Raw genomic sequence first — 19203 nt, 5'->3', positions numbered from 1 at the left:
CTAAAAAATTTCACCTTGACTACTTACAGTTAGTATGGCTCAAATCAACAGTCATGCTACCCTCTTAGGCAAGTCTCATGCCTCTGTTATCCATCTCAAACTCAAAGAAGAGAGAAAGTCTTGTAAAAATCATGTTTATCTCTGGGGTCGCAGGTTCTCTCTAGCCTTACCTGCGGGGACGCTGACCATGTTCACAAAATCTGCGTCCATGGACGCTCTGTATGTTAAGGGACAGGTGCGTCCCTCTGTAAAAGGCAAAATGCGCGAGTTTTATCTTGAAAAAGTTACTTGTGGTTACTTCTAGAACATTCTAGAGGTCGGTTTGATGAAATGGATGCGCCTCCAGTTGGTTCATGTATCTCTATTAAGGGGGAACTTATCCCATCAATAAGGGAGCTATCCCACCCATAGAGGGGGATGATCCCATTGATAGTGGACCTGAATAACCTCTTTACAGCACTATAAATAAAGGCATTGAGCCAGAAGGAGAGAGAGGTTGGAGCTATACATTTTCTTTGGGTAAATGCTGCAGGATTTAGGTCTTCCATTAGAGCCTTTGTGAGGAGAGATTGTCTTCACTTGATTCTACTTGGGAGAGGGTGAGCTTTGTCAAAGTAGAGGAAAACCCTTGATGGACCCTGGGAGGAACTTGCACAACACCAAGGCCAGGTTGTAAGAGTTTCTTTGTTTCGTTATTAATACAAACTGGTTTATTTTTCTCAATAGCTTGTGTTAATGAGTTATTTCATGTGTTCCTTGGTCTGCATGTTGAATATATGTTTTATTATATGAAATGCAAGTGCTTGGTAATTGTTTGATTGTTTGTGGTTGCAGGAATTGACTTGAAGGAGGAGCTCATCCGGATCGTCAAGAACGGACTTCAACAACAGCGTTTTGGAATAAGGTAAGCCTAAACACTTGTAGTTTTCATGTTGTAAAAGGTGTATTTAGAGAAAGATCACTCCATTTTGTCTTGTTTGTCATTAGAATGTCTTAGACTTCTAGGAAGGTCAGTCGTGTCCGCACCCTTGACAGATTCCGTGTGACAAATTGGCGACTCCGCTGGGGAATCCATTAATGAGAGAGTCTTTTCCTTTATATGAACTTTGCTTTGAGAAAATCATTTTTATTTTCTGGTTTTTGACTGTGAGAATTAGTATTTGGGTGGCTTAGCTTTAGATTTAGTTGGCTTTAGTTTTTCTTCCTTTTTCCAGAAGGACGCAGTCTCTGTGTGCTGCACAGTGCGTCCTTGGACGCGCTGTTGTCGACTGCACAGTGCGGGGCCGCACCTGTGACAACGGGTGGCCTGCGTCTTCCTGTAAAAGTTAAGAAAATTCCATTTTTGCTTTAAATTACTTTTAGATTTTGTTTTTCCTTAGTGTTTTCTGCCCAGATCCTTTAGTACCCTGTCAAGAATTCTCACCTGAACTAGTTTTGTGAGCTTTGAGTGTTTTAGTGGTTTTCAACGAAGTTTAGACCTAGGGTTTGATTTTTGGAAAGGCTTTGTAGTGACTTTGATAGTAGAAAGTTGTCCAGCCTTAGATATCTCTGGTTAGTCAACCTTCTTAGAAGTTGAGCCTGTCGTAAAGTCTCCTTGTTTGAGCAACTTGTCATTTGAGTTGTTTTGGGTCAAATTTCGAATTGCTTGTTTTTAAAGTATTGATTTCCATTTTACAAAAAGAACAAAAAGATTAGAGTTTTGTTTTGGCTAGTTTTTGGTTCTGCAATAAGCTAGTCCTTGATTTGATTGTGATCAAGTAAAACACCTTAGAAATAATCATTGTTAGTTTTGGCCTCGTTAAGATTGCTTAGAGTAAATTTGCCTTTAGTTTGCTTATGAGTGCATTTTCATAGATTTTAAGAGTTGTTAAGATTGATTTTTGGTTATATTAGATTTATTTGCTTTATTAAAAGAAAAATACAAAAACATCTTCTTAAAAAGTCTTGTTTCAAGTAGCTTTTTGTTTTCAAAAGAAGAAAAGAGTTTTTTCGTGCATGTAAAGAGAAGTTATGTTTTTATGCTTGGAAAAGAAAAACGAATTGTTTCTTTGATTGTCTTCAATTAAGAAGTTGCTTTTATAAAGATTGCATTCTCTCAACTTTTTAGTTAAGCAATTCATCGAAAAAGTAAAGTAGTGGATAAATCATTTTAGGTGCATTTTGTAGTGGTTTCGAGTCGAGTCAACACACCACTAGTTTCACTTCCATCACCTTTTGACTTAAGAAACAACCTTAAAAGTAACGCTTAAATTAAAATCAATCTAGTAATCTTTATTTTTCTAGGGCTCTGAAGCACCAACATAGCTTAGGCTAGGGTCTTGGAGTAGGTGAGTACTTAACTCTCCAAGACTACAAAACCAAACAGATAGTCTATCTTGAGTAGAACAAATCCAATTGTTTCAGTTACATTCTGGGAAAGCTCCTCTTAAAGGAGAAACACGAGCTCGTGTCCGAACCAGTGAGGGGATCATTCCTCCCTCGTTGGGAACGACGCCAGGCAGTACGTATTACAAACGGTAAACCTCGGATTAACCATTGTCGAGGAGCCAGGGGTCACTTATCGGTAAACCTTGGATTGTTGTCAAGGAGCCGGTAAGGGGATTGGAGCTTGCTACTCTGCCCTTGCGTGCTGTCGGAGTTTAGACTGTTCCCCCAGGTGTAATTGTTGTGATTGGTAACCTTAGTGGCCATAATATCTAGGATTCTACCCAAGGTGACGGTGGAGGGAAGGTCCCACTGTACCTGGAGCAGACGTCGGTTATACTCACTTGGATTTTCTGGGGGGTTCGCTTCACTTCGAGACGGTTAAAGTGGAGGAACTTGGTCCAGTCTATTCATTAAGCAGGTTGCCGGGGTAACTGTTCCACCCACTATTTCTGTACTGAATCCTGCGAGGTTGGGCCTAATCACCAACTAGCGCTTTTGGTCCGGAAGACTACTGTTTGTGTGTGGTTTGACGCTCTAGATTATTTAGGCGTGTGCTTCAAATTTGATTGGTTCTTTAGAAGACTTTAGGTGGTTTGATTTGAAATTTTTTACTTTGTTTTCGTGTGTTGTAGTTAAAATCTTTAATTGTGGCGGAATTACCGAGACAGTCCCGTAGACTTCGGGGCAAGTCTCCTGAGATTGTTACCGGAATAGATTTGTTAAGAAAACTCCGTAAATCGCGGGGTGAATCTCCTGAAGACATTCCGGGTCATTTAGAAGGGTTAAAGGTCCTTGTAACTCCTCCTAGTGGCAGTAGAGTAGGTTCACCTGAAGAAGGAGAATCTTCCTTGGTAGTCCATCCAGATTACCAAAGATTAGAAACAGGTTACAATCCCGAAGCTGTTACAGTTTCCGAGCTTGCTGGTAGTTTTTCATCTGCCAGTGAAACAGGCGAAGAACCTGAAATTTCAGAACCTGTTACTCCAACTCCTAGTGTTCCTGATTCACCAAGAATAGAAAGAATTATCACCGAAAATCTTCCTGTTGGATTAATTGCTATAGAAGAACTTGTTCCAGAGGAAGAAATAGGCGTTTCTGATTCTGAAGATCTAATTACCCTTGATCTAAGGGAGCGTGAATCCATCTTTTACAGTCCTCCTAGAAGTGAATCTTGGTACCTTGCATTAACCAATTTTTTAGACAACTCAGTAGGTTTTTCTACACCTCGTACTCCGGTTCCACCTAGAGGAATTCATTCTCCTGTAAATATGTCTGGTCAGTCATCTGTGTTTTCACAAAGTCCTGAATCATTTTTACATGGCGGTCCTTCTGTTCCTACTGGGTATCAATCACTTTCTGGTACCTTTGCGGGAGCATCTCCTCAACCTGTTGATCATGGGTTATTAGTTGGAAACAGTGGTAATGTACCATTGAGTATAGGTGAAGTTTATATGATGTCAGGTTCAACTCCCATTAACCAACCTCAAGGTGGCCAATTACCGCCTGGGGGGCAACCTTCGTTAATGCCTGGGGGGCAACCTCAAGGTACTTCATTTGTGACTGGGGGGCAACCTCAAGGGTATCAACCCCAGCCTCAATATGTACCCCAAAGTCAACCTCAGTATCAGTATCAACCTCAAGGATGGCAACCTCAAGGATGGCAACCCCAAGGGTATCAACCCCAAGGGTATCAACCTCAAGGATACCAACCTCAAGGTCAAGGTCAACCCCAGTATTCGTATTTACCTCAAGGTTATCAACCTACGGGTCAATACCCTGGTCAAGGTTATCAACCACCTCAAGGGCAATCATATGGGACTACACCTTACAGTTATCAACCCTATCCTCAATACGGCTATGGATCTCAGTATCCTCAACCTGTTACGAGTCAATACCCTGGAATGTTAACATGGGATCCGTCACAGGGTCAACAGATGTCGCAACCAAGTATACAGTCGGTACCTCAAGCAGGACAACCTGCAGTTCCTGGTCCACCCCAGCAACCGCAACCTGTCCAGTCAAGTGTTCAGACCCCTGTAACTTCTGTAGTTACTCAGCCGCCAATTGCACCTAGTACTCCACCTCACACGGCTGCAGCAACTACCGCTTCATCTACCATGCTTACTTCTGGAGTATCGGCAGCTCCGGTTTCTACTGTCCCTGTAACCACTCCTCAGACATCTGTACCGTTGTCTGGACCCACGGTTCAAACCACAGTCCAGATGCCTGCAGGCCAACCTGGTACAAGTACGGTTGTTACTACTCAACCTCAATTTGTTCAACCTCCGTACCAGGGACAGTATCAACCTGGGCAAGCTGCCCAACAACCGGTTTACCAGTATCAACCGTATCCTGGGTACACTTATCAACCACCTCAACAACCCCAGTACGGTCCGGTTAATCCTGGTTTTCCAGGAGGATATAATATCCCCAATGCGACTCCTGTTCCTAGTTATCCTGGATATCCTCCTCCTGGGGCTGGTATTGTGACTCAGAGTTTTAGAGATCCTAACCGGCAGTTACCGTTTATTGCGACTTTAGATTTACCCGACTTGACGCGCCTAACGAACGATCCAATTCAATATCTTCCGTTCTGGCCGCCAATGCCAAATAAGTTGCCCAGCGATATACCCAAGTTCGAAGGTAAGTCTGGAGAGGATCCGTCTAATCACGTGATGACTTACCACCTCTGGTGTGCATCAAATTCCATCTCAGATGATTCTATCCGCTTACGTCTTTTCCAGCGTACACTCATTGGTCTCGCAGCCAAGTGGTACATTGAGTTACCACGGGCTTCTTTTTACAACTTTAGCCAGTTAGCTACTTCATTCTTAACTCATTTTCAGTTACCAGTCAGATACGATAATGGTACAGAATTATTAACTTCGCTAAAACAATCGACATCCACGTACATTTCTGATCACATCCATGAGTGGAGACGTCGAAGAAGATTAGTGAAAGTTTTTATCCCGGACCAAATTTTAGCTGAATGGTTTGTAAAATCATTATTACCAAGAATTACTGAAGATGTAGCTAAGGCCGGAGTAGTTACTGAGGAGCAAGTCATTGCTCAGGCACAATACCTTGACTTAGTTTACACTCAGTCGGGTACGTTACACGAGAAAATTCCGGATCTTCCAAAGTCAAACCAAATCGCTGCTGCTCCTTCGGGATCTCATGCCGCTGATGGTATGATCGGTATCGTGACTACGAAGAGTAAGAAGAAGTCTTCCAAGACCTCCAATACTCCAATTATCACTTTGCCTGATTCTCCGACAGGAGAGTCTTCTCCTCCTGAACTTACCGCCGACATTCACGCTGTAGAGTCATCTACGGCCAAATCCAAAAACGGTGGAAAGAAGAAAGGAAAGAAGAAGGCTAAAGCAGACAAGGCTCCAAAGGAGAAAACGGAAAAGTCGGAAACCAATGACGAAAAGCGCAAACCTCGTTATCCTTGTCTCATTTGTGAAGAAGATCATTTTACGAGAGACTGCCCTCATCGGGCCGAGGTAGTGAAAATAGTCAAAGGTTCTCCCACTCCTGCTGTGTTAAAGAATCCATTTCCCGAGCAGGAAAATAAGATGATAGGTTCTTCTTCGAATGCCAGTGAAGAACCCATTTTGATGATGTCTCATGTCAGGATTGCGACTCGATCGCAAGATTATGGTAGTAAGGCTCCTGTTGATGGTAAAGAAGCAGAATCTTCTCACTCTAACCCATCAACCTCAGCTCCTGGTTCCGATCCACTACAGATCGAAAAACCTAACCCAGACTTAGTGATTAAGCCGCCCGCCAAGGGTGTACTTCGAAGGTCTGCTTTCAATCCACATGCGAGAGCAGCCCAGAATTACAACATTGTTGAAGACTTAGCTGTTTCACCTTCAGCAATGTCGGCACTCGAAGTGCTGCAATCATGTCCAGCGCAACGAAAATTGCTTTTGTCGGCTATTGGAGCTGTCGATGTTCAGGACCCGAACCTAATGATCTTTGATCTAGAAAGTAGTACACCGCGTCTCCCCCATCAAATGGCTTTCCAAATTCCAGTGATAGTCAAAAACAGGCCTATTCATCGGACTGTGATTGATGAGGGAGCTTCTACGTGTATTATGTCGATTCAATGTTGGAGATCGCTTGGTTCTCCTTCGTTGAACCAATCCCCCACCATCCTTAAGGCCTTTGATGGCCGTGGGTTCCGTCCGTTTGGTATTCTACAAGAATTGCCTATAGGGGTCGAAGGTAAAACCGTTAGTCTGGATGTGGAAGTGGTTGATGCCCCTCTAGACTACAACCTTCTTTTGGGTCGAAGTTGGTCATATGCTATGACAGCGGTCGTTTCATCGGTCTTCAGAGTCATTAAGTTTCCACATAACGGTAAGATCGTGACTATTGATCAGCTGACATACTTTTCATCCGACCCAACCTCTTTAGAAACTATCCAGCATGTTGGTAAAACGACAATCCCTTATAGGGACATTGGTGTAGGTTTAGTTAAGGATTCCGGTTTACTGGGAACTTTTCCTCTCCCTCCACTCAATGCAGACCCTTCGTTTGCAACAATTCATATGATCACGTCAGAAAACATTATTTATGATGATCCTTGGTATGTTCCCTCTGACTCTGAGCTAGACTCACTCGGTGATGTTATGCCGTTGAGTCCGTATGAGATTGCTTATGAAGCTCTTATGTCTTTTACCGACTTTCATTCAACCGACCAAATGAATGTGGTCAGTGAAGAGTCACTTTTCACCTCACCCTTAGAACGGATAACGTTTCCCGAAGAAGTGTCATCTGACGAACAACTTCGCGAAATCCTAAGTGTAGATGATCTACCATGGGAAGATCTCCATCACAGATCTTCGTTTTTACCTAAGGATGATGCATTTGAAAATGATTTTTCATCTATCTTTACCGCTGAATATGTCAAAGACGCTCAGGATCCAACGAAACATTCTGATTCAGAGCTGAATTTAGGGAATATTTCTCGTACTATTCCCATTGATATTTCAGTGAAGCCCGGAATCGAGGAGAACATTCATATAGGTGCCGCATGTACTGAAGAAGAAATCCAAACTTACAAGGCCCTATTCCAAGAATTCCGCGACGTGTTTGCCTGGTCTTACGAGGAAATGCCAGGAATCGATCCTGCCATTGTTGTTCATGAAATCAAAACCTACCCGGATGCTAAACCCATTCGGCAACGGTTGCGTCAGATTCACCCTCGAAAAGCAGCTGCAATCAAAGCAGAAGTCGAAAAGCTGTTGAAAGCAGGTTTCATTTATCCGATCCCGTTAACGGATTGGGTATCGAATATTGTTCCCGTCAATAAAAAACAAGGAACAATAAGAATCTGTATCGATTATAGGGATATCAATCGAGCTTGTCCAAAAGACAACTATCCTACGCCTTATATCGATCAAATTATTGATGATTGTGCCGGAAGTGAGATGTTTTCCTTCATGGATGGTTTCTCAGGCTATAATCAAATCAATATTCTACCTGCCGATCAACCAAAAACGGCATTCATTTGTCCATGGGGGACATTTGCTTATTGCAAATTACCTTTTGGCCTTAAGAATGCCGGTGCTACTTTTCAACGGGCCATGTCTTATGCATTTCATGACATCAAGCACATTGTGCAACCCTATCTCGATGATTTGCCTGCTCATTCTTTACACCGAGCTGATCACCTTGTCCACCTACGAGCAATCTTTATGAGGTGTAGGCATTATCGAATTCGGTTGAATCCCCACAAGTGTGTTTTCTGTATAGAAACAGGTCGATTGCTGGGATTTGTTGTTTCCAAAACCGGCATTCGCGTCGATCCCTCGAAAGTCGAGGCTATCATCCAATTGCCTCCTCCTTCGAGTTTGCGCCAACTCCAAAGTTTGCAAGGGAAAGCGAACTTTTTACGCCGATTCATCCCTAACTACGCCGAGGTCACTAAAGGTTTTACACGGTTGTTGAAACAGAACGTACAATTCTTTTGGGACGAGATTGCTCAACAATCTTTTGATGCACTGAAACACGCGTTGACCCATGCACCGTTATTGCATCCTCCCAACTACAACCAGGACTACTTCTTATACCTCGCAGCTTCGCATTCCACCATTGGAATGGTGTTAGTTCAAGAAGATGAATTCAAGGCAGAGCATGTGATATATTATCTTAGCAGAACCTTAAATCCAACTGAGTTAAAATATTCGCATGTGGAGAAATTGGCCCTGGCAGCCGTTCAAGCTGTCCAGCGTTTTCGTCACTACATTCTTCTCCGCAAAACTACTGTTATTTCGGATTGCAACCCTATGATTTATATCTTGACAAAACAACTGCTAGGGGGCAAGTACTCTAAATGGATCGTCATCCTGCAAGAGTTCGACTTGGAGTTTGAGAAGTCCAAGTCTAAGAAATCTTTAGTCTTTGCGGAATTGATGTGTGATTTCCCGAGTGCTGACACAGAGACTGTGGCAGAGGAGTCCATTGCGGACGAATCTTTGTTTCTTATTAGCACTGTAGATCCGTGGTATGGGGATATAATCATCTATCTCCAAACCCAAACCTTTCGGCCTGAAGCTTCCAAGGAAAACCGTCGAAAAATTCGGTTTCAATCCCAGCAATACAGAATTATTGGAGATACACTTTATCGCCTGGGGGCAGACTTAGTTTTTCGACGTTGTTTAACTCACGATGAGGCTGAGAGAGTTTTGAATGATTGTCACTCTGGAGCATGTGGCGGTCATATGTCTGGGTATGCCACAGCTCAGAAGGTGTTGCGCGCTGGCTATTTCTGGCCGTCTATGTTTAAAGATTGTATCCTTGCCGTCAGAAAATGCCACAACTGTCAAGTGTTTGATCGCAAGATGCGCGCTCCACCTGCTCCTCTCCACCCTATAATTGCCGCTGGTCCATTCGCCAAATGGGGCATTGACTTTATTACTTGTAACCCTCACTCGGCCGGGGGGCATGCGTATATCATCCTTGCGGTTGATTATTTTACTAAGTGGGCCGAGGCGATGCCTACATTCGACGCAAGCGGCAAGACAGCTGCACTTTTCGTATTCAATCATATCATAACTAGGTTTGGTGTCCCACAAGCAATCATTACGGACCATGGAAGCCATTTTCGAAATGTCATGATGACTGAGCTTACAAGCCAGCTTGGTTTGCGCCACGATAGCTCTACACCTTATTATCCGCAAGCCAACGGTTTGGTTGAGTCAATCAACAAAGTTCTAGTCGTCATGATTCGACGGATCATTGGTATCCATCGAACGAATTGGCATAACATGTTATTTTCGGCGCTATGGGCATATCGAACTTCAGTGAAAAATTCAACAGGTTTCACCCCTTTTCAGCTAGTTTATGGCTTAGAAGCTGTGTTACCTATTGAATGCGAAATCCCATCACTTCAAATGGCTGTCGAATTACTTCCAGCTACTTCCGAAGAGGAGAAACGGTTGTTATACTTGGCTAAATTAGATGAGACTCGACGTGACGCTACTTTAGCTATCGAGACTCACGCGAAACGAATGAAAGCTCAGTACGATAAAAATGTAACCCCTCGAAGTTTTTCGGAAGGAGACCTAGTACTATTATATGATCAAGCTAACGATAAGCTAGGTGCTGGAAAATTCGTTCCCATGTGGCATGGGCCCTACATTGTAAAGCGAAAGCTAGCAAAAGGGGCTTATGAGTTAGTTGATTTTGATGGGGACTCTTTGGGCAAACCCAGAAATGGACTTTACCTAAAGAGGTATTATGCTTAAAATGATGGATGGAGAAATTTTTAGATAGGTTAGATTTCCTTTCTAGCTAGCAAGTGTGTTAGTTTAGTCAGTGTGCTTAGCTTAGCAAGTGTGGTTTTTCGTCATTATTTTGGCTCATCTTGGTTTTACTCTTGATATTGTAGATGTCGACGCCTCTCCAAACATACATTGGATTTGCTGATGGTGCTTGTCGTAGTACACGGAATATCTCTTCCGCAGCTTGGGTTATCTATTCGCCCTCTGACGAGTTAGTTTCTATGCATGGGGTAAGCCTCGGTCAAACAACGAATAACATTGCAGAATACAGTGCAGTGGTTGAATTATTATCCGAATCTATTTCATTTGGAATTCGACGTTTGATAGTGAGGTTAGATTCTGAACTTGTTGTATTACAGCTTAATAGAGTTTATGCCATTAGAAATCCTGTGTTATTAAGGTTGTTTTTGAGAGTGCGTCTCTTGGAACGTGAATTTGATTACATTGAATATCAACATATTCCAAGGTCTTTGAATACATTAGCAGATGCAATTGCTTCTCGAGTGTTGGACAGACATTTATAATAATCATGCAAGTAAATTTAAAGACATTTCATCATACATGTTAAACAAGATAAGCCGGTAATAGTGATATATAGATATAGATAGAAGTGTGTCCAAAAATATATACATCGTCTTCGATCATAGGTTTAACACACCTTATGATCGGCAAAATGATAGTACAAAAAGTCAAAAATGTCACATGTGACTACAAAAGTGACTAGTCAATCACTGGTGGTGCTCTCTGTACGACACCACTGCGCGGGCTACCTTACGCAAAAATCTCCTAAACGGTCCAGGGACCGCGACTACGAAGCGCTGAAGCCTCATAGGAATGTCATCCATAGTAGTCTCAGGTATATCTGCCGTGAGACGCTCTAGATCATGCTCCAAATCAGCTAGTACTTCTGCTGTCGCATCCTGTGGGCCGGTGCCGGTGCAGCTGGATGTCGTCTGTCGTAAGGCCGGAGATTGGCTGGACGCTGTGGTCCAACATCTGCATTTTTAAAATTTTACTGTTACTTTGAGACGATATATATGAAAAATAAAAAATACATAATTAGAAAACTTGTGAAAATGAAAGTACCTCTGTCATCCCATTGTTCTCCCTGTGGAAGAACCATGTCCGGATCACCTCTGAAATCCATTCCGGCATATGGAAAGTCTTGTATCACAAAAAGCTGGCCCTCTAACCAGTCGAAGTAACTGTCTGAGAATCGAACCACTGCAGCACCCTCGTCAGGATGCCGGGCCATCACCGCAACCCATCGAACAAGCTTTGGCTCCCGAGGACCCAAGTCATCAACAGTGAGTTGCTGAGGGATCAGCATAGGAACTCTCTCCAAGGCAAAGCTCACGACTATAGGCCCATATCCAAAAGTCTTTAGTCGTCCGTTCTTTGCCTTGGTTAGTTGGCTCTTCATATGAGCCGACACAGCTTCGCACCAGTTGAAGATGGTGCCTTGGTAACAGTCAACTGCCATCCGCATTTGGGATCCGGAAGCAATGTGCAAGGCGGCCGCGCCACAAATCCTGGTGACCGTAAATGCAATAACTCTAAGTTCCGCCAGAGCGATGTGCTTTATCTCCACGCCTTTTTTATGGCGAGTCCCTGGTCTGCACCACTCCTCGCGGAGATCATCAAGGGATTGGCCACCCGGCCTGGTCCCCGCAAGGTTGAGTTGCTCACCTCTGTTTGGCAAGCCAGTGAGAAAGTATACATCCGAGGGCTCTATCTCGAGCTGGTGCCCTCCAATGTAAAAGCATTGATCTTGAACGTTCCATCGCTCAACCAGCCATTCCAAAAATCTTACCTGGCCCCTCATGCCCGGTATGGTCCAATATTTGTACAATCCACATGTTCTTAAGGCATCCAGAGAGGGTTGGTGGTTAATCGCAGCTTCATCGTCCTCTACGTGCTCTCTCTCTCTCCAGTCTAACATGTTTTAGGCCCTGCACATCAAAAGAGTCAATTAGAAATTAATTTGAGAAATTTGGTGGTTTTTTGAGAGAGTTGGGGTTTTGAAATGCGCCCTTTGCGGAAGACGCACCCCGGCTTTGTAGCACAGGGCGTCCGGACGCAGCTCGCCTGAAGGCGGACTGCGTCCCCCGACCTTTTTCCCGTGTGAGAAAAAGTCGGGGGACGCAGGTCACCCGAAGGGCACCTGCGTCCGCCGAGGGGCGCATTTTGAACCCAAAACCCCCCCAAAAAATGAAACAGAGACCAAAAACAAAAAACTAAACGGATAAAAATGAAGAGTGGGATGTGTAAAATACCTCGGTGAAGCGGCGTTCGATTCCGACGGTCAGATTTTCCGCAGCAACCACGGGAAGTTTCTTGTCAAAAGCTCCTTTTTCAACCTCAACAGTGAAACGGTAAAAATGACATGGTAAAAGGTCTTTTTATAGGTTTTTTGGATGAATTAGTTCATTTTTTACCATGAAAAGATGTTTTCAAATGTATTTTTGCCTATTTTAAACAGGTATGAGTAATGTGTCGCTTTTGTGCAGGACAAAGGGATTTCGAGGGAAATTGTAATTTTTCACAAACAAAATTTCAGAGTCATCTTTTAAGCCCTTTTCTGACTCCTAAAACATGAAAAGATCGCCGAGTGTTTCTTTTTCACTCGTTAAAACGGAATTAAAAGACGGTCCCCTTTTAGCTCTTTTCTGACCGCAAAATCAGGAAAAGATTGCCGGGTTTTTGTCGTTTCAAACTCGATAAGGAAATAAAACGACGTGTCTTTGATCGCTTTTTACTTTTCAGGTCAACGACACTATTATGAAAGTACTCCTTGGTCGCAAGATCAAGCGGTTCCCCCAGGTATTATTTTATACTTTTTCGGGCTTGAGGGACACAAATATACGAAAAAGTTCAACGTGGAGTTTCCTTAAGTTTTTCAGACTCTCTAAAAATGAAAAACGCCGAGTTTCTCCTATACTGGGCTCGTTAAACTTTTACAGTAAAGGACCTGTTCAATTACAAACAGGAACGAACCACTCCTTCCTAGGGTTCGAATTTAAACTAGGTTGGACTCGTCCGAAGGATGAGCTTATAATCAAGCATATGTTATCCTCCTCAAGCTTGTTAAAAATAAAGAGGTACTTGCCAGAAATGGTGGGGGAAAAAAGAGAAGAATGAACCTATTTGTCACCTTTTGTCTCAGAAGAAACTTTATTACCGCTCTTGAACACGACACTTTTCATTCACCTGGGTTGGGAAATCTTTTACCTCACAGTTGACCAAATCACTTTGAAAATCTTTAACCGGGTTCAGGGATCAACTTTGAGTTATTCGTCACCAAACCATCTGTTGTGTCGTTATGTGTTCAAGAGGTCTGCAAGCAAAACTTTCATCTGCAAAATACTTGTCATCCATTTGACCATCCCTGAGTCAGTCCTTACAGCAACATTTCTTCAACTTGAACAATGATTTCGTGTTGCGGGCTTGCCTGCAACGGGTCGCTTTCTATCGACATCGACACATTATCTAGAAAGATGACTTAGGAATCGACAGTACCTTGAAGTCTGCATGCATCAATGGCAGGTTTCTCGCCTTTGACGTCAGTTTACATCATTGACTTTCGATCAGAGGATTCCGTGAAGTGTTCGACATCAAAACATCTATTCACATTTCACGGGTTGTGCTTGGTACTTTGAGAACCATTGACATTACTGGTGGTTTCTCTCACGCTTGTTAACAGTTTACATCATTGACTGGTAATCAAGTGGTTTCTACCATGTTCGACATCGAATCATTTAATCACATGGCTAGAATCGTACCAATTCGGGAAGTAGAAGTGAAGACCCTGGATCTAGTTTCTACCATCCAGGCTGCGAGGAGTTTTGTATTCATTATCTATGTAGACTAATCATAAACAGATGGCTGCGTCCATACTGTGTCTACAAAAGTCTATAAAAATGATGTACTGCAAGATCATTCCTGTATCAGAATAGTTAGTCCATTAGTTAAAGTTTTGAATCTGAGTATGGGAATGCCTACCTCAGTGATGATATAATCTTATCCATGTATTTTGTGTTGAAAATTGCAGGTTCCAACCAGGCCATCCACAAGGCAATCCTTGAAATGATAAAGCGCTTCACCCTTCCTAGAATTACAAAACCCTATTCTATTCCAGGCTTCGCACTTTAGGGGGCAATCTGTTACACTAAAAAATGTCACCTTGACTACTTACAGTTAGTATGGCTCAAATCAACAGTCATGCTACCCTCTTAGGCAAGTCTCATGCCTCTGTTATCCATCTCAAACTCAAAGAAGAGAGAAAGTCTTGTAAAAATCATGTTTATCTCTGGGGTCGCAGGTTCTCTCTAGCCTTACCTGCGGGGACGCTGACCATGTTCACAAAATCTGCGTCCATGGACGCTCTGTATGTTAAGGGACAGGTGCGTCCCTCTGTAAAAGGCAAAATGCGCGAGTTTTATCTTGAAAAAGTTACTTGTGGTTACTTCTAGAACATTCTAGAGGTCGGTTTGATGAAATGGATGCGCCTCCAGTTGGTTCATGTATCTCTATTAAGGGGGAACTTATCCCATCAATAAGGGAGCTATCCCACCCATAGAGGGGGATGATCCCATTGATAGTGGACCTGAATAACCTCTTTACAGCACTATAAATAAAGGCATTGAGCCAGAAGGAGAGGAGGTTGGAGCTATACATTTTCTTTGGGTAAATGCTGCAGGATTTAGGTCTTCCATTAGAGCCTTTGTGAGGAGAGATTGTCTTCACTTGATTCTACTTGGGAGAGGGTGAGCTTTGTCAAAGTAGAGGAAAACCCTTGATGGACCCTGGGAGGAACTTGCACAACACCAAGGCCAGGTTGTAAGAGTTTCTTTGTTTCGTTATTAATACAAACTGGTTTATTTTTCTCAATAGCTTGTGTTAATGAGTTATTTCATGTGTTCCTTGGTCTGCATGTTGAATATATGTTTTATTATATGAAATGCAAGTGCTTGGTAATTGTTTGATTGTTTGTGGTTGCAGGAATTGACTTGAAGGAGGAGCTCATCCGGATCGTCAAGAACGGACTTCAACAACCGCGTTTTGGAATAAGGTAAGCCTAAACACTTGTAGTTTTCATGTTGTAAAAGGTGTATTTAGAGAAAGATCACTCCATTTTGTCTTGTTTGTCATTAGAATGTCTTAGACTTCTAGGAAGGTCAGTCGTGTCCGCACCCTTGACAGATTCCGTGTGACACTTACTTCCCTTATTCCCCAAGTTAACATGCCCCCAAATTCACTAAGCCCATGCTCCCAATTCCCAAATCACTTATTCCTAAGTTCTATTATCCCTATTCCTAAATCCTACCATTCCCTATCACTCTCCTTCTCTCATTTCACTTGTAAAATCCTCAAATCCCAACTCCAAAACATAGTCAAGTGACTGTCCTCACCTTCACTTGATTGAACCACATTTTTCCCACACTCCACTATACCCACTGTCCCTATTCATCACAGTCCCTTCCTACTTGGCACATATTTGGCATTGAAATAAAGGGTACCAAATTCTCTTTTTCAACAAGTTTCTAAACATACACCTTGCATGGACATTATGGAGACAGACACTGAAACATCATATGAACAAGACAGTCATTTCCACCACTGAACTGCATGCACCAAGAAGGCATCAAAAAGGAAAAAGAGAAAAAAAGAGCATGAGTGACTCCGGATATTGGCCGAGGCAAACCTTGGCCAACCATAACACTTAATGAAGAAGCTATAGCCCAAATTTCAAGAAATTTGGGGCAGTTTTGGTATTTTTGTAAATTTTTGTGCAAAAAACAATATTTTTCTCCTTGTGCGCCACGCCACGTAGCGCACGCTTACAATAGGAAGCTGTTACACAAAAATATCATCACCATGATTATTTGCAGTCAGTATGGGTCTATCACCACTGTACTGTCCTCCTAAGCTAGTCTCAGACCTAAGCTCTTCAAGTCAAGCTTTGAAAATGAGAGAAAGACATTAAAAATCAATGAAACTCTGGTTCCGCACTTTCTCTCACTGTCACCTGTGGTCCCGCACCTTCTGTTTACAAAAACTGCGGACCTACCCGCTCTGTCCCTAAAGGTGTGGGTGCGGACCGCTGTGAAAGTCAAAAGGCGCAAATTTTATCTTAAAAAACTCACTTTGGGTTAATTCTAGAGGATTCTAGAAGGAATTTTGACGTGGATTGTTCGCTCTGAGGTGGTTCATGCATCCCAAAAGAGAAGGAGCTAATCCCTTGATGAGAGGAGCTATCCCTTTGAAGGATGGCTTTATACCTTTGAAGGAGGACCTAGTAACCTCCCTCCATTGCACTATAAATTCAGGCATTGGGCTGGTTTCTGGGGAGGTTAGAAGCTGAACATTTTTGAGGGTAAATGCTGGTGAAATCAAGACTTCCTAGTTGAGCTTAAGAGGAGAGATCACATACCTTTTTGGCTTCATTGGGGAGTGAGTGAAACTTGTCAAAGTAGAGGAGACTTCTTTCTGGACCCTGGGAGGAGCTTGTACAACGTCAAGGCACAGGTTGTAAAGTTATTCTTCTTTTGAATTAATATAATCAAACTCATTTTTCTCAACAAGTATCTCATGTTATTTGTTTCATGGACTCCTTGACTTTCATGTTAAATATGTTTTATGATATTGGCTTTTCAGGTGCTATTTAATTTGTTTGCTGTGGAGCGATAAAAATGTGTCTTTTGAACTCCTAATTACCTTCACATTAATTATCAACCCAGGGACAACTTTTTTATTTCAAGAGTATACTCAGTCTGAGGTAGCTATTTACTCAAGAGTAATTTTTTGCAGTATAGTGCTCAAAATCCAAAAGTAAATGGAAGCTGGAAATAAAATCTACTTACAAAAAAGAACTTTAAGACTTAAATCATGCATTCGGAAAAATAAGCAATGTATCAGTCAAGGGCCCATTAGCAATAACTCATCCCTTTGGAAACTGATGTAACCAAAAGTAATCAAGGAACAAATCATCAATCTGGGGACTAGACAGCAAATGCCAATGCCCACTACAGTTTTAGATCGTTCTTCACACCAAAGCAAAGATAATGCGGATAACAGGAAATGGAACGATAGATAAGAATTGGAACAAAAATTAAGAAATGGAATAGCAAGAAACTGAAATGTTCTTAAACTAAATCATTCACTCAAACAAACATCAATCGAGGATACAGTAGCAATAATTCTTTCCTCTGGATATTGATGCAATTGAAATCAAACCAGAACAAGACAATCAATCTGGGAACGAGGAAGCAATAACCAATGTTCTCTCCAGTTGACAGTCCTGCTTTAAAGCAATCAGAAGGAAATCGAAATTGAACTAAAGCTGCCATTGAAAGTAAACTAGGAAAACTCTTTAAAAGCAAACTCTTGTAATTAATCAACCAAAATGAACAACGAAGTAAATGGACAACAAACTTATAATTAAAGGAATTAAACAACGAATCATATTTAATAAATCTGAACAACAAACTCTAATTAGTGGAATCGAATAACCAACAATCTGAAATGAACAGTGAATCTTTACATTTGAAATGAATAGCATAACAATATAAGTTGAAAAGGATAATAATCTCTGTTATGATGGAAAAGAACAGCCACACGATTCAATCTCAACTTGTGCAATAAAACAATTCCATAAAATATTCTAACAGCACACTATAAAAACATGAAATTGTAAAATAATGCAATTCAAAAGAATAGGAAATAAATCAAACCATCACACAGAAGCAATTGTAAAGATATGATACACAGCAGCAGCGTACTCCACCAAAGGTTGGGCCCTTAGCTGCCAGCAGATGCTGCTGGGCTACTTCAGATGAAAAGAATGAACAACAACTCCCAAATCAGGTATTAATCATTAAATGGTAAAATCATTACAACAGCAACAGCTTTGAGACTTACAGCCTGAAACAATCCTTTCTTCCTCCTATCCTATCATGAATTCTTAATTCTAAATCTCTAATTCTAAATCCTCAATTCCATCATTTTTCCATCATTCGAATCCCCCAAATCATCCCCATCTCTGATCTCTGTTTTCATTTAAATAGAGAGAGATCAGAGAGAAGTTACAATAAAGATAAGTACAACATGATTTCTATTACAAAATTGGTTTGCTTCTAACCATTTGATCAACAAGAACAAGGTGAATTTGGCTTTGCAGCTAAGATTTGGAGGACGGCCGCAACAACAAATCTGAGAAATTCGTGCTCAAAGGACCATGTGTTTCTCTCAGTACAAGCCGAATTTTGGCAAACTGTTCTAAATTAAAGTTAATTGGGTCAGTTATGGACAAAACCCATGTTCCAGATTTTCTAGATTCTGCTTCATTTTCTCAAAGTCTCAACCGCAAAACCGTCACTTCTTATTCCAGCGAATTTCTGAGTTGGCACTTTTAATGATCAAATCTTCAATCTGGAAATTATCTTGGAGGCTAAAAATGGTGAATAATGTTACAACTGATTTATTAAAACTATCATTGATAAAATCATGCATAATCATCAATTTATTAGAAATAAAGGAGAATAAATAATATTCATTGATAAGAGCATAAATCTTTATAAAGTGGATTTATATAATAAATTATAATAAATGATATGATAAAGAATGGTAGAAATGGGTGGAATAAGTGTTCAAAAGTGATAATAATAATGGCATATTAACGTCCCAACATTTGCCTTGTTTGTGTTTGCCGATTGGCGACAAAGGAGCTCATTTGGATCGAAGGAGCGAGGGCATCTGTTGTGGGGAAAAGTATCCGACTCGGAATGACCCTATCCCTACTCTAAGGGCGATAGTTCCTTAGCAACAACTGAAAGTAAAGCTTTGATATTTTCCTTTATGAAAGTACAGAGAAGGAAGAAAAGATTGACCAACCGATATCCTTCGCTTTTGTCGATCTTGTCTTCTCTCTTCGTCCCTTGCTCCCAGCTCCTTGTTCCCTTGCCGGCCTAGCTACACA

This window comes from Pinus tabuliformis, chromosome 4_2 (genome assembly GCF_031772625.1).
Source record: "Pinus tabuliformis cultivar Carrire ecotype Pingquan chromosome 4_2, CPIR1, whole genome shotgun sequence".
Classification (NCBI taxonomy): Eukaryota; Viridiplantae; Streptophyta; class Pinopsida; order Pinales; family Pinaceae; genus Pinus; species Pinus tabuliformis.
This window is presented reverse-complemented; position numbering follows the sequence as displayed.